General features: G+C 48.1%; 1 long non-coding RNA gene across 3 annotated transcripts in view; it reads right to left on the bottom strand.

The window, feature by feature from the left end:
- Nucleotides 1-16578, bottom strand: part of LOC125282960 (uncharacterized) — an 80606-nt gene that overhangs the window by 38989 nt on the left and 25039 nt on the right. The gene's annotated exons all lie outside the window — the stretch shown is intronic.

Genomic DNA, 16578 nt, shown 5'->3' with positions numbered 1-16578 from the left:
ATTCCTTCTTAGAGCACCACTGTTTTCTGGGGGTTTCTTCTAGCAATCCTGCCATCCCTGACCCCATGTACCCAAATACCCAGAGCCCCCAGAGATTTCAGTCTCTCTCTTCCCAGAGATCCCTGCTGTGGTGCCAAGTGAGAGGATCATTTGGCCAGAGAGGGGTGTGAACAAGGGGCAAGGGGGAAAGGGTCTGCATCCTTCTACTCACTCCTCTCTATATTGTGTCCTTCCCCATGTCTCCCTGACTGCCTGATCTTCTATGCTTGGGAAATTTGGGTTTCCTATCACAGGGCAGTACCAGGAACAGAGTCAAAAGGCCTGACCCCAGGAAGCCCTGAGGAGCTCCCTGGGGGTAGAGAGCTTTACCCTCGCCAGAGTCCCTATCTGGACATGGAAGTGGGGGGGGGCACTACACTCCCAGGGACTGAAGTGAACCTTGCACGCTTTGTGAGGCCACTCCCACCCCATCCAGCCCTATGGAGCAAATCCAGGAGCCCAGCCAGGAGAGGGTAGTTTGGGGGAGTTCACAGAATTGTGAGGAGGGCGTATGGTGGAAGGTGTTTCTGTTTGACTTCAGGGCAGAACCAGACCTGGCTCTGAGAATCCTAGAGACTGCACTCCTATAAGGAAGGTGTCCTCACCACTCAAGCTCCAAAAGCACAGGGCAGGAGGGAGACAGAACACACCGTCACAGTGCTATGCCCCTAGAGTCCTGCCTCTCAAGGTTCCACCAGACAAGCTTCTGCTCAGGAATGAGGGAGAGCTACTACTCTCATTAATCCACCCTGCCCCTCCAGATTTAATGACTTCCAAAATACTACCTTTGCTGGGACAACTCCCTGGCTCTGTCTCAGCCAGCTGGAACCCAGGTCACCTGACTCCCTTCTTGGTGCTCATCTCCTTACTCTCTGGCAGGCCTGTGACTGCATCAGGCATGCGTGTAAGCCAGGCCCAGGAGAGCTGAGTGGCAGGTGGGGAACAGGAGAAAGAACCATGGGCAAGCTGGTTATGCAATCCTGACTCCTGGGGATGGGAAGCTCATGGGAGGCCAAGACTGGGACACTTTCCTGAGGGTGTCGGGAAGCAGGCTTCCAGAAGGACAAAATGGAGATCAGGGATGAGGAAGCTGCTGTTGGGACCCCAAAGAGATGTCAAGTCAGTCTTCAGTAGGGCTTGGGGCTTTTAGAATCCCAACTGGTCAGCTCGAGGGGCAGGACCAAGCTGTGCTCAGCATGTGGTTCCCTACTCCCCGACCTGCAGTTTGGTAAGATGGGGTGTAAGGCAGCCCAACTCTGGAAGGGCCTGTGCCTGGGCAGGATTCTGGCCCTACCCCTGAAAGCTCCCCAGTGCCACAGCCCCTGCTGACCAGCCGTTCTCATTTGACCATGGTGCAGGGCCCCTTGCCTGGGTTTCTGAAACTTTGCCCTCTGGTGAGTAATTTCTTAGAGTTTGTGTCTGGCATCAAGATCAGAGGTTTTGCCCTCCACCTCCTACCTCTGAACGAATCATGAAGAAGGACCTTCTTGAGGGCCCTGGGGGTTGCTGCTGATCTGAGAGGGCTCCAGAGGCAGGATGAGGGGCATGTGTGGACCTGAAACACTTGGGGCAGGAGGCTTCTGTACCAGGTCCTCCGGCCCACGCACTCTGGCACAGGTTTTCTGGGTCTGAGTCTGACGGGCACCAGAGGTTGTCATGCTTGATGGCAGTCATGCAAGAAGCATGTCCGCCACCCAAGCCCTTGGCCCCCAGCCCATGCCTCAGTCCCCCTGCCTCTCAGCACCAAGCTGACTCACCAAGGGTGGTATAGAATGGCCTGAGCTCAGATCGCAGCTGAAAGGTCAGGGCTAGACTCAAAGAACTTTTTGAATATAGGGACTGTGATGGGTGAGAGAAGATGTACTAATCACTCAACTCTCAATAACCATGTGCCAGCCTTGTCCCTTCAACCTGTTTTTCCACTGCTCAGACCTCAGGAAATGGCATTACCATCCACGTATCCAACCAAGGCCCCTGTGCAGAGAGTCCCTCAGCCCCATGGCCAATCCAGCATCTCTTCCTCTGAAACACCTCCAGAAACTGTCCCTAGCCCTCCACCTCCACTGCTATCACCCAGGCCAAGTGACCATCACCTCTCTTGTAGATGCCTACAGCAGCCTCTCCCTGTCTGCCTGCTGCTATCCATGACCCCTGCTGTCCATTCTCCACCCAACAGCCAGAGTAAGCTCAGAATTTAAGCCAAATGGGTCTGTCTCCTGCTGCAAACCCTCCAGGATGTGATTCCCTTGGGTTAAGGTCCTGCTCAGTCTGGCTCCAGCATTCCTCCTGCTACCTAGACTGCAACATTCAGCTACAGTGACCTCATTCTGCATGCCCCTAGCTTCAATATGACTCTCCTATCTTCCTGGCCTCTGGACTCTCACTCATCTTTTAAGACCAGGAAGACTTTCTGATCTGCCAAACCCATCCAAGGCTCTAAGAATCCCTGCCGAACTGGAATCCATCTTCCCAATACCAAACACCTCTTGTCATCTTTCTTTACTCTTCAGTCTACCTACTTGAGAATGGCAGTCACAATCAAGACAACACACAGAACAGATGTGAAATGACCACAGCCCATCACCAACGGCATCATCATCACTTCTAACTGCTCAGTGAGCACATTTTATGCGGCCGGCACTGTTGTAAGCATTTCACATAGATCAAGTAGTTTAGCCTTCATGACAATCCTATGAAGTCATGTTGTCCTTCATTTCCAAGCTGTCCTGTGGGGAGTCAGGGGGGCTTGAGGTGGACAGGAAGACTCTGTGGTGGAAGCAGGAGTGCAGCTAGGTCTCTCAGGATGAGGAGCAAATGGTAGAAAGGCACAGGGAAGTACTCCAGGCCAGTATGAAGAATACACCTCGTAGTAATAATATATGGGACTCTTCGCTGTGCTTAAGAGCTTTATATTTATTATCCTATTGGATGTTTACAACAACCTTGAGAGGTAGATGCCCAGAGTCCCATTTTGCAAAGACGCTGAGCAACTACTGCCGGCCTCCCCCAGCCTGGGAGGGAGAGAAGCTGCCCCAGCCACAAATAGGCTTTCATCCCCTGAGGAAAGAGCCCAGGACAAGGAGAGCAGGATTGTTGGGGCAGGAGGGAGTGGACGCTCTACTGAGCTCTCAGGGGGAGAAGGAAGGGCTGGAGGCCCCATTCCAGAGGAAGTGGGGGAGCACCAGAGCTGGGCTTTGAAGGACAGGCAGGAGTAAGGGAAGCAGAAATAAGGAGAGGTTGGTGATGGGGGTGGGCACAGCCTCCTTCCTCTGTCCCTGCCCTGGCCATCTCCCCCAATATCTCCCAGGGTCCTGAGTAAGCTCCCAGAGGAGAACACTTACAAATTTAAGTGCCCCATCCCCATGTGACTTTTTCTTTTTTTACCATCATAAAATATACCTAACATAAAATGTACCACTTTCACTATTTTTAAGTGTACAGTTCGATGGCATTAAGAACAACCATATTGTTGTACAACTATCACCACCATCCATCTTCAGAACTCTTGTGTCATCCCCAAACTGAAATTCTATACCCATTAACAACAATTCCCCATTCCTCCCTAACCCCCTGGCCCACAACCACCATTCTACTTTCTGTCTCTACGAATCTGACTTCTCTAGGTACCCCATACAAGGGGAATTATGCAGTATATGACTTTTTGTGTCTGGTTTATTTCATTTAGCATAATGTCTTCAAAGTTCATCCTGTTGTAGCATGCAGCAGAATTTCCTTCCTTTTTAAGGCCGAATAATATTCCATTGCATGTATATACCACATTTTGCCTATCCATTCATCCACTGATGAGCCTTTGAATTGTTACCACATTTTGCCTATTGTGAATAATGCTGCTATGAACTGGGAGTATACAAATATCTGTTCAAGTCCCTGCATTCAGTTGGTTTGGCATATGCGCAGAAATGGAATTGCTGGATCATATGGTAATTCTGGGTTTAATGTATTTTGAGGCACAGCAGCTGCACCATTTTACATTCACACTGGCAATGCACAATGGTTCCAATTTCTCCACATCCTTGCCAGCACGTGTTACTCTCTGTGTAGTATGTGTCTTGTTTTTTATTAACAGCCGTCCAGATGGGTGTGAAGTGGTAGCTCCTAGTGATTTAGATTTTGATATTCCTAATAGTCATGTCCAGACCTTTTTTGTGTTCGTTGGCCATCTGTATATGTTCTTTGAAGAAAGGTCTACTCAAGTCCTTTGCCCACTTTTAAATCTGGTTATTTGTTCTTTTTTTTTTTTCTTGTCATTGAGTTATAGGGGTTCTTTATATAAGAACACATTAGCCCCTGCACACTAACCCCTTATTAGATATATGATTTAAAATGCTGCTTCCATTCCATGGGTTTCCTTTTCACTTTGTTGGTAGTGTCCTTTCATGCACAAAGGTTTTTTTATTTGGATGAAACCAATTTATTTATTTTTTCTTTTGTTGCCTGAGCTTTTGGTGTCACATTAATTTAATCATTGCTTCAATGTCATGAAGATTTTCCTTAATGTTTTCTTCTGTAAGTTTTATAGGTTAGCTCTCACATTTAGGTCTTGATCTACTTTGCCTTAATATTTTTATGCTGTGAAGATCCGACTTCATTCTTCACGTGTGGATGCTCGGTATTCCCAGTACCACTTGCTGAAAAGACTGTCCTTTCCTCAGTGGATAGTCCTGGCACCCTTGTCAAAGATCAGTGGACCATATATGTGAGGATTTACTTCTGGGCAATATGTTCTGTTTCATTTTTCTGTATGTCTGGTTTTTTTTTTTTAATTTATTTATTCATTTTAGAGAGAGAGATAGCAAGATGGGGAAGAGGCAGAGAGAGAGAGAGAGAGAGGGAGAGAGAGAGAGAATCGTCAAGCAGACTCCCTGCTGAGCATGGAGCCCTATGCAGGGCTTGATCCCAAACCCTCAGATCATGACTTGGGCCCAAATCAAGAGTCGGCCACTTAACCAACTGAGCCACCCGGGCACCCCTATATGTCTGTCTTTATGCCAGTACCACACTGTTTTGATTACTGTAGCTTTGAAGTAAGTTTTGCATTCAGGAGGTATGAGACCTCTAACTTTGTTCTTCTTTTTTTTTTTTTTTTTTTTTTAAAGATTTTATTTATTTATTTGTGAGAGAGAGAGAGTACAAGCAGGGAGAACGGCAGAGGGAGAAGCAGACTCCCTGCTGAGCAAGAAGCCCGATGTGGGACTTGATCCCAGGACCCTGGGATTATGACCTGAGCTGAAGGCAGATGCTTAACCAACAGCCATCCAGGCACCCCTCTAACTTTGTTCTTTTTAAAGATTGTTTTGGCTCTTCAGGATTCTGTGAGATTCCATTTGATTTTTGTTTGTTTGTTTGTTTGTTTGTTTGTTTGTTTGTTTGAAGTAATCTCTACTCTCAATATGGGGCTCTAACTCACAACCCAAAAATGGAGAGTTGCACACTCTACTGACTGAGCCAATCAGGCGTCCCTGTGAGATGCCATTTGAACTTTAGGATAGATTTCTTCTATATCTAAAAACAACAACAACAAAACACATTGTTGGGATTTTGATAGTGATTGTATGGACTCTTGTGACTTTAAGGAGGGCCTGGGCCAGTAGGGTATCCCAAAGTGCTCAGGAACCAGCAGTTCGGTGAGGAGGAGTGGAGATCTGAACCGAAGGGGAAGCACAGATTGGCACATCAGAGAGTGGGGTCAAGCGGCTACCCTTCTTTAGAATAGTGACTACTCTGGCTCTTCCCAGGCCTCCATTGGGGACGGATCCCCATGGGAAGGAGTTCACCATCTCTATAATGGGCACTGCATTCCAAAGCCACTGAAGAGGCTCCTCCAGAATCAAGGCTCCTCCTTTCCCTCACCGAGGTTTCTCCGCTTTCCATGTTCTTGTTGATTTGCTAGGAGTTGCTACTCCCTATCCTGGCTCTTAGCAGCATTAGAGCTATTTTTTATGTGGCTGGGACTCTGTCTCACTTCAACCCCTGGACAGGTCATCCTTCCGGTCCAGGCAGCTACCCCTTCCAGGGGGAGCATGTTTCCTCATGACTGGAGGGAAATACGAATGAGCAGTTCCTGGCCCTTTGGGAGAGGATGGCTGGGCAGAATCCCTTGGTGAAGATTATAGGTATGGTCTCCTCTTCCCGGTGCATCTTACAGGCAGACCCAGACCTCAGTAGGTGAGTTCCACCTACAGCAGCAAAAGCAAAGGAAGGCATAGGCAGCCTTCCTGTGTAGCCTAGACTCTTGAGAGATGACTCACTGGACCCTACGCCAGACCTCCGGCTCTGCCTCAGAAAAACTCCTGCACTCAGTCCATCACTGAAGACAGACACATGGACAGACAAGCAGAATTAGCACTCTGGGCCCCTCATGGGGCATAATTCCCAGTTCTGAGCTGTGACACTCACCCACCTCTCCTGCCTGGCTATAAGGACACAAAAGAGCTTTTATTGCCCTAATTCTAGGAGGCATGGCTTGGCTTCTAGAAATTCATCCTGCCCTGGAATATGCCACTTAACTCCAGCTTTGACAGTGGGGCCTGGGATTTCAGGCACAGCCTGAATTTCCATATATATATTTGGGTGTCAGAAAATAAAGTTCTTGAGTCAAATGGGAACCTTTATCTAAGTTGTTTTTAAAGCATCCCAAATTGTATCAGGCTGACTGGGGTCACTTGAGATACAGAAGTAAAGCAGCAAGCAGGGAACAATATTTGTATTTCACAGAAGAAATGACAGAGGCCTAGAAAATTCTTTCGGTGCTGGAGAAGATCTCATCCAATTGAGCTTTTTGTTTTACCAGGTGAAAGCTATCTATCTGTCCATCTGTTGGTCTATTCGTTCTTTCATTACTTCATTCATTCATTCATTCATTCATTCATTCATTCATTGCCTACAAGTCCCTTGCTAGAGGCTAGGGATACAGCAGTGAGTCAGACAGACAGAACCTCTCTCTCACGGAAGGCACAGTCTGCTGGGGAAGGTAGATGGTAGCAAACAAACACCACTAATGAAGGGAAAGAAGTGATGGAACAGGGATCTATGGGAATATTTAACTAAGGAATCTGACCTGAACCAAGAAGTCAGTGAGGTTCCCTGATAAAGCAGAGACCTGAAGGATGAGCCAAACAGACAAAGAAGGGGAAGAGTACTCTGGGCAGAAAAAGCAGCATGTGCAAAGACCTGGGGGTGGAGGAGGGACAGGCCCAGAGAAGAAATGTCACCTGGGGAGTTGGAGACCAGAACTGAGGCTTTGGGATTCCTACCTGTATTCTTTCCCCCAAACCCCAGCCCAACACCTCTCACCCCACAACCTTCATGGCCTCAGACAACACCCCTGGCTCTTCTTGGGCCATTCATTGCACCTCAATGAATGGCCCAGGAGACCTCAAAGACAAACTAAAGAGTGTGGAATGTCAGAACTGTGTAAAGAACATATAGGGTATGTTCAACTTTGTGGGAGCTGGTGGGAGCCCCTGGCTTGAGTTAGGATGAGAGACCAAAGATTGAGTGCTGAGTGGAAAAGTTTTACAGCCAAACAGAGAAACAATTCCAGCAGAGGATCTAGGCTCAGCATTGGGTTAGAGGGAGAAATGGAGTAGGTAATGAATTATCTGTGTCCTGTATTCAAAAAGCAAAGTTTCTGGGGCGCCTGAGTAGCGCAGTCGTTAAGCGTCTGCCTTCGGCTCAGGGCATGATCCCGGTGTTCCGGGATCGAGTCCCACATCGGGCTCCTCTGCTGGGAGCCTGCTTCTCCCTCTCCCACTCCCCTGCTTGTGTTCCCTCTCTCGCTGGCTGTCTCTCTGTCAAAATAAATAAATAAAATCTTAAAAAAAAAAAAAAAAAAAGCAAAGTTTCTGAGTGTTGCTGATTGACTGAGGGTATTGGGTTGGCTGGAAATGGTCAGCTATGTACCTGGAATGTCTGCTTCAAGATTATGGTGTCTAGGAGCCTCTGAATGTACCTGATACGCCTGAATCAAGATCTGCATGCCCAGTCAGGTCTACACTGATTGACTAGTCCTTTCTCGTCATCTAGATGGCCAGATTGGGGTTTATCATTGCCTTCAATTCTTTACCTATAAAAGGGTGTAGGGATGCCCAGGTCCTCACAATCTGAGTCCAATCCAGTCAACAACTGTTTGCTAAATGCAACAGTAGATCTGGAACCCATATCCACAGCACCAGAGCTAGAGTCTCCTTCCTGTCACTCTCCCCCATCTGCTGCGTTATAGTCCCCCTCTTCTCATATTCTACTGTGTCTGCTCAAGTCCAGGCCAACATTATTATTCACTCAAAGGCATTCACTTCCTCCAAACTTATCACTGCCTGCTCATGATCTGTGTCTAAAATGTTACTTTTCTTCTGAAAACTTTTCCTTGACTCCCCTTGGCCACTGGGACAAAGCCCTGGGGTTTGCACACCTAGGCAGTTGTATAAAACCACAGCCAGACTTTCACTTCAGCTCAGCCTGGGCTTGTAGTAGGAGTAGTGCTAGGCCAAGAGGATTCTCCAGAGGCTTGAGTGTCTTTGAACTTGAGTTTCTGGTCTTGGGTGAATAGAATGGATATTCCTATATGAACTAGAAATATCTCCCTGGGGCTCTGTTCTTTGAAAGAAATCAAGGGGGACCTTGAAGATTTTCTTTCACAGTCAAATCACCACCTCTGAAACCTTTGGTCAGTTCTGCTCACCCCGCCCCCCACCCTGCCACCATTGTCAAGTGGTTATGGAAGGCTCCCAAGAGCCCCTCTCCTGCTGGGTAAAATGGGTACCCAACTGCCTGCCTGACTGTTAACTGGGGCCAGTTCTAGGGAAAGGAGTGTCAGGATGACACACACTCATTTTACTCTACACGTCTATAATGTGGGAATGTTTTTACAAGCATGTATCACTCCTGTAATTAAAGATGCAAATCTAGTAAAAAGCTCCATCCCTTAGGCCATAGGTTCAGAGGGCAGAGGGTGACAAGGAAGACTTGATAGGTGACACAGCACTGGAGCTGGGCCAGGGGGTCAGCAGCAACAAGGGGGCATCTGGACCAGATAAAGGCAAGATCCAGGGTGAGGGGTGAATTAGTCCTGTAGTGGGTAGGGCTTTGAATGCCAGACCAAAGAGTTTGTAATTAAGGTATTTCTGAGCCAGAGGGATGTGTGTGATCTGAGCTAGGCCTTGGGGTTGGAGCAGGCAAAGGTGAGAGAAAGACCAGGGCTTCCAGGTGACTATTTGCATCCCAGTGAGAAGAGCAATAATCAGGGGAAAGGGGCAAGTGAATGAATGAGCTGGGCTGGCCAGGACCTTGACACTTAGGGCAGGGCCCACCCTCTATCTGCACTGCAAATCCTCTCATAGCTTCACTGGGCACTGGTAGCTCTGTGCCTGAGATTCCTGGTCTACCTGGAGCATCCCAGCATGGCTCTGTTTCCATTTCACTTTCCCACCTTGACCCAGGAAGGAGGTGGTACCCACTGGACCTCTTGAGGCCTCTAGTTCTTTCTGTCTTCATAGAAGAATTGCAGAGCAACTATTTCATTTTGGGTCACCTGGTGATTCTCCTGCATATCACATTTTCCTGGGTCCTGGAGGGAGAGCCAGCTTGTTTCTGTTTTTAAAGATTTTATTTATGGGGCACCTGGGTGGCTCGGTCGTTAAGCGTCTGCCTTCGGCCCAGGGCATGATCCCAGGGTCCTGGGATTGAGCCCCACATCAGGCTCCCTGTTCCAACGGGAGCCTGCTTCTTCATCTCCCACTACCCCTGCTTGTGTTCCCTCTCTCACTGGCTGTCTCTCTCTCTGTCAAATAAATAAATAACATCATTTAAAAAAAAGATTTTATTTATTCATTTGAGAGAGAGGCAGAGAGAGTATAAGCAGGGGGTGAGGCATAGGGAGAGGGAGAAGCATACTCCCCACTGAGCTGGGAGCCTGACATGGGGCTTGATCCCAGGACCTGGAGACCATGACCTGAGCCAAAGGCAGGTGCTTAACCATCTAAGCCACCCAGGTGCCCCTATTTTGTAGCTTGTACACCACAAAATAAGAGATGAAAATGTGCCAGCCTGAACCAGATGAAGCTTCTCACACTTCAGGGCCACCTGCAAGAGGCAGGATGGGTGCTTCAGCAATGCTGGGGTCTCCAAAGGATCCCAGAGACCCAGATACTTTGACAGACTGGGTCTGACACCAAGGAAGGGAGACCAGAGTGCCCCAGCCAGCGCACCTCCTAGCCCTGCCTCCTGCCCTGTCAGAGGCTACTGGGGACAGTCATGCCTAAAAGGCCATCGAAGGCCACTTGGAGACTTAACATGGAAAAGGACTGGGTTTGAGGTAGATTCTCCAAGATCAGAAGAGCATTCTCTCCTTCCTCTTTATGGTACCTCCATTGTCATGACCAGGTACTGAGGACTCAAAGATGAAAGAAAAGCCAACAATCCCTAAAGAGAGGGAGCATCTTCTCCTGTCTCTGATTCCTTTCAGTGGCTTAGTGGAAAAGATCAAGCCCACACTGCACCCTGAAAGGGCCCAGAAACTTCAGAGTGCAGTATACACATCAGGAAAGGAAATTCTCTTCATCTACCACAGGCAGTTTCAAATTCAGAGCACCTGGCCCCACTGCCAGCTAAGGAACTCCAGTTCTTTTCTGTAAAGATTTCCTTTACCGCTCTGCTAGCGCACTCCCCTCCACCATTATTTCTGTTTCTTGTACCCATCACTGCACATTGCACCCTCCACTGTTTTGCTTTATTTATGTGTCTGGACTGATGTCATATGAACTTTCCTCTGCTCTGTGTCCCCAGGGAGTAGCCTAGTGTCTGCCCCATTGAGCTCACTAATCACTGGTGCAACAGAGCCATGAGAACAGCCCCAGATTTCCCAAGCCAATTCAAGTCCACTTTAAGATGCTTTAGCCCCCCTCACCAGCTCACCCTTAGCTTCCAGGGACCTGCCCAAGGTTGGAGCCTTATGTTGGCCATTCCTGGAGGTGTCTCTCTTGAAAGGGTCCTCAAACTAGGAGCCAGTAGAGGTCCCCCAAGTTCTTGGTGAACTTGGGACTCAGGCCAAAGCAGAGTGGGAAAGGCTGGGAGCTTTTGTGATCCCCTCACTTCTCTGGAAATTGACCCTTGGACAACAGCAATATGGTGATGATTGACAACCCACATGCAATAAGGAGCATGGGTTGTGGCCTGAGTATGTTGCCTTCCCTGGGTGTCCTGCCAGCCTCATCTGGAGATGGCCAGGTAGGGATGCGGGACTCAGGTATGTTCTCCAGCTTGGGCCATGGGCAGGGATGTGAGATCAGCCAGGTGGGTAGGAAACTATAAAGCAAGGACCTCAGAGTCCTCAGTCTACCTCTTCCACCCTCCGGATAAGGATCTGCTGCCCAGGCATGCTGTGTAGCAAGGAGAAACCAGTCTCTGTCAGAAGGGCCTTAGTAGCAGGACCAGTTTTTCTCTTGGGTGCTTCAGCCCCAGGCTTCTTGCTTCAGACTTTACATTCCTCTAGAACAACGGTGCTTCCTGTCACTGGCCACTTGGCCAAGTCAGAGCCTTGCCCTACTTCTGCCAGGGCAGCTTTTCTGTGGACCTCTCAGGCCTCAGAATTCTCTGGCTGTCTGATGGCTCATCACCCTCCCTACTCCCTCACCCCATCTTGAGTCAGCACTCAGCTGGCTGCTGAAGCCCTGCTCTGGTCTCTAAGAGGTCTCTGGGCAAATCTGCAGCTCAGCTTTAAACACGTCTACATTTGGTCTCTTCGGTTCATTGATCAAGAATCATATGATCTTTTAAAAACACAGCTGGTATAGTTGCCCATCTGTGCTTCTGCATTTGGATCAGTAAATCGGGCTGCCTAGAATTTATTTAAAACTGCAGGTCTGAGTGCAGAATGAGGCTGCCCTCACGATGCCTCCTGTGATAATGTTCTCATTTTCTGGATCATCTTCATTCTTGGGACCACCCTTGACTGGGTTTTAGGACTAGGTCTGTTTTTAATGCTCATTTGTCTCTTGAGCTCTTCTAAGGACTATTTTCTTTTTACATTGAGATTCACTAATTACAGGGTAAAGCACTAATCTGCACTCCTCCCCCATGGCTGAAACACACACACACACACACACACACAAATTATTTATCAGACAAGATGGGTCATGAGTCCTTAACCAGGTCAATAACCCAAGGTAGTGATGGTCTCTATGCTCCCCTCTCCCCCACCCCATCCTTTGAAATATACACAGGTATTGTATTGATATACAATATCAATCAATCAATCTAGATAGATTGATAGATACTAAATTTCCTAACTTCCTTTCCAGCTGTGTGGCTAAGTTTTGATCAATGAGATATAAGTGCAATGGTGTATCCAACTTCTGAAAAGTATCCTTAAAGGGAAAAGGCACACCTTCCTTTCTCCCTTCTTCATGCAGCTAAAAAGCACCTTTGGTGATGTGATAGCTGGAGTTAGAGCAGCCATCTTGAAACATGAGCGTGAAGCCACACTTTGAGGATGGCAGATGAAGCAGCCCAACTTCCAAGGTGGCCTCCAGTGACTCTCAACTTCTGCTATTCATGTCAGTGCTTAGTTTTGTTTCATATTAAATAGGGCTGACCTGTGTAACCAATAGGATGTTGCAGAAATGGTAGTGTGACTTCTGAAACTCCATCGTAAAAGACATTGCACTTCCATCTTCTTCTTCTTCTTCTTTTTAATGATTTATTTATTTATTTGAGAGAGAGAAAGGATAAGTGGGGTGAGGGTGGAGGAGCAAAGAGAGAGGGAGAAACTTTAGCAGACTCTGCAGTCAGTGCTGAGTCTGACACAGGGCTCAATCCCACAATCCCCAGATCATGACCTGAATCAAAACGAAGAGTTGGACGCTTAACCCACTGTACCACACAGGCACCCCTGTCTTACTCCTTTTTGAATCACTTGCTCTGGGCATGTAGAAGCCAGCCGCCATGTTGTAAGCACACCCAAGCAACCCTGTGGAGGATGACTAGTAGTGAGAAACTACAGACTTATTGTCAACAGCTGGAACCAACTTGCCAGCAGTGTTGCAGTCCCCGCCAAGCCTTCAAATGACCAGGGCTCCATCTGACATCCTGACTGCAATCTCATGAGAGAGCTCAAGCCAGAAGCACCCCGCTAAGTCACTCCTGAATTCCTGACACACAGAAAGTGTGAGATAATATATGTTTATTGTTGTTTTAAGCCACTGAGTTTTGAAGTGATTTGTTATGGAACAACAGAGGAGAGCAACAAAACAGAAGGAGCCTTAAGATTTATTTATTTGTTTGAGAGAGAGAGTGCACAGGCACGTGAGGGGCAGAGGGAGAGGGAGACAAGTAGATTTCCTGCTGTGCAGGAAGCCTGACACAGGGCTCGAACCCAGGACCCTGAGATCATGACCTGAGCCAAAACCAAAAGTCAGATGCTCAACTCACTAAGCCAGCCAGGCACCCCTCAGATTTTTTTTTTAATAGAAATAAACTACTCTTATTTTCACAACTATTATTTTGAGCATTCTGCCGCTCCTATACCTACTCCTGTTTTGGCACCATTCATTTAGAAACTCTTCTAAGAATCACTAGCTGGAAGCGCCTTTGGAGACCATCTCAGTCATACCTGCTGTCAATAGCATGTTGAGGCCTAAATCTTCCTAAAATGATGGGCAGTTAATGTCTACAAATGTCTTTAAAAGGAATTTCATAGAACAACAGGCCAAGGATCAGGAGATCCTAGATCTACCCCACCTTGAGGGATCTCACTGAACATTATGGTGACTCTACCTGGCACACACAGACACTGTCTTCATATGGGTATTTCTGGGATGTCCATGAGGTTCAAAAGGATATGTAAATAAGCACTTTGGAGAGTGCCAAGCTGCTCTACCAACTGAAGATAGCACTCCTGTTGTAGGTCAGGCTGATTCTGGATGGAGTGAGCCTACCTCAGCATTTACAGGTGCTCCTTTCATGGGCCAGCTTTCAGGAGTGTATCTCAGGTGGCCTAGTGAGCAAATCCTAAGCAGTGACGAGATGCTCAGGTCCAGTCAGCCATAGTACAGGACTGAGAGATGGCAGTCCTGCTAGTCTTTTCTTTTCACTAAAGCACTCCTTCCTGGTGTCCTGGTTGCAAGACAACAGCCAATCTACCCCATGTCCAGCTTCATCACAGACCTATGACATCCAAGCGGAGTGACCAGCCAACACAATTCCTGACCCTCAGCATCACAATTCCTGGACCTGCTTACTGTTCCTCACCTTCTCCCTCTGGGCTCTTGACACACAGTGGGATAGATTCTCTCTGAAATCTTAGCCTCCCGAATTCTACCAGAGGCCTTGACCTCCTACTTGTTAGATTTTTCCAGTTCTCTCTCTCTCCACTCCTGCTCTTAGACTTTAACAAAAACCTTCTGTTCCTGGAGGCCTCAATTGTTTCCCCAGCCTGGCCCCATTAGAGCCATCTGAACAACCAAAAATCTTCTTAAGCCGTGTATTAATTAGGGTAATGCCAGGTGCTATAACAAACAAATCCCAAACTGTATACTGGCTCAGACAATATAGTTGATTTCTTGCTCACATTAAACCCAAACAGGTGTTCCTGTTCATTTGGTGTCTCTCCTCTAAATGGTGAGTCAGAGAGAAGGAACGTTCTACCCTGTGGCTCTGACACCTCCAACATGTGGTTTCTAAGAGGATCTCTATCTGGAGGTGAGAGAAAGGAAAGGTGGAGATGATATGTCTGCTGCTTAACTATCTTGGGCTGGAAATGACACGTCTTCCCTGATTGACATTCTGTTGGCAAGAACAAGTCAATGGACCACTCTTAGATGCAACAGATGTGAGGGGAGGAGTGTATGTTGGGAAACGTAGTCTCTGCTGGGAAACCCCTTCCTATCCTCAATTCTATTCCATAGAAGGGCAGAGGATGATGGTTTTTTGGTGAACAGTTAGCTGTCTCTGCTCCACACCTCCTACTTCCTTCTGCTACAACCTCTTCACAAGACCATAGCCCAGGCACATAGTTCAGCCTGCCTTCCTGGCTTCTAAGTCCTGTAGAGGGGGACAGATCTGTGTCAATGCAGATGTATCACCTCCAAAGCCAGTAGGGCCCCTGTGTTGCTAGGCCTGGGTCAGATTCTCTTCTATTTCCCATAAGGAGGCTTCCAAACACCCCCTCTTTGCCCTTATCTCCTCCTCCCACCCTCCCTCTCAGCAGGAGAGCATTTGGGGGCCAAAGGATGCCCCCTCCAATTCTTCTCCTGCTCTCTCCTTCCCGCCACACTCTTATAAACCTGTCTGTGCCCACAGTCACTCCAGCTTCACAGCCCAAACTGCTCCCTAGGTTTCAGACCTATATATCCACCTTTCCCCTGGATGCCTCCACCTGGATGCACATAGGTTTTCATACTCACCATGTCTCAAATGGAGTCATCATCACCCAGCCCTTCCCCCCGCCCCCACCTGCTTCTCCTCTTGTGCTTTCTCCTGTGATGGTGCCATCCTCCCCACACGGTCACCCTTGCTAAAAACCTGAGGGTCATTGTTGTCTTGCTTCTCAGGTTAAATCCTGGCCCAAACATTTCTTGAATCAGTTCCCTGTACTCCTTTCCTCAGGTCATCGCTTCTTGTTTGGATGCCTGTAAACATCTCTTGTTTACAGGGTCCTTATCTGTTTCCCTCCAACCTGTGCTTCGTGGGCAGGCACATTGACTGTTCTACAGTACACATCGGACCATAGTAACCATAGTGACACAAGTGACCACTCACTTTCTTAAGCATGGAATTCCCTCTGAGGGCCCAAGTCCCCACATGACCCATGGGCCCACTGCCCACTTCAGCCAAACCCTCACCTACCTCAACACTCCAGCAACACCCGACTTTACTCTGCATACTCTCTGAAGATCCTTGAAGCCACTGGGGTCATGGGTGGGTGCTCCGCCTTGGTGCTGCTAGAATATCCTCTGTCTGTGCTTATTACACTCCCTGGTAAAGCTTTTTGTATGTCTGCCTCCCAGTACCATAAGAGCAGGAGCTAACTCTTTATCTCAGTATCTCAGTGCCTGGGATAGTGCTCAGTACGTACATGCTCATGAATGAAGACTGTGAGAAGGTACCTGTTGAAGGTATGGAAAACCTTCATTTAGATACACTTGCCTTACCTTGAATGAACATTTCCTTCTCGGGAGAGCCAAACTGTGCCTCTGTGTTGTGTGTGTGTGTGTGTGTGTGTGTGTGTGTGTGTGCCTGTGTGTATTTATCTGTGAAATCTGATCCTTTGCCTGAGAGCCTCCCCATCAATTAATCATGACTGGCCATTTGCACAAAACCTCTTCTCCCAAAGCACTTTGCACAGAGGCGGCGGGCTCTCCCATCCTGGCGGAGCTGTGGGCTCAGTTCCCACCACATGACTGGCCTTGGCAGTAGGCCTTGACTCCTACCCATGCCTCTCATTGGAACCCCACAGTAGCCCTGGGAGGCAAGCCAGAAAGGAGAATTGCCCCCCATTTTTAAGATAAGAAAACTTGTTCATGG

The sequence above is a fragment of the Ursus arctos genome, unplaced genomic scaffold, assembly GCF_023065955.2.
Source record: "Ursus arctos isolate Adak ecotype North America unplaced genomic scaffold, UrsArc2.0 scaffold_5, whole genome shotgun sequence".
NCBI lineage: Eukaryota > Metazoa > Chordata > Mammalia > Carnivora > Ursidae > Ursus > Ursus arctos.
This window is presented reverse-complemented; position numbering and strand designations above follow the sequence as displayed.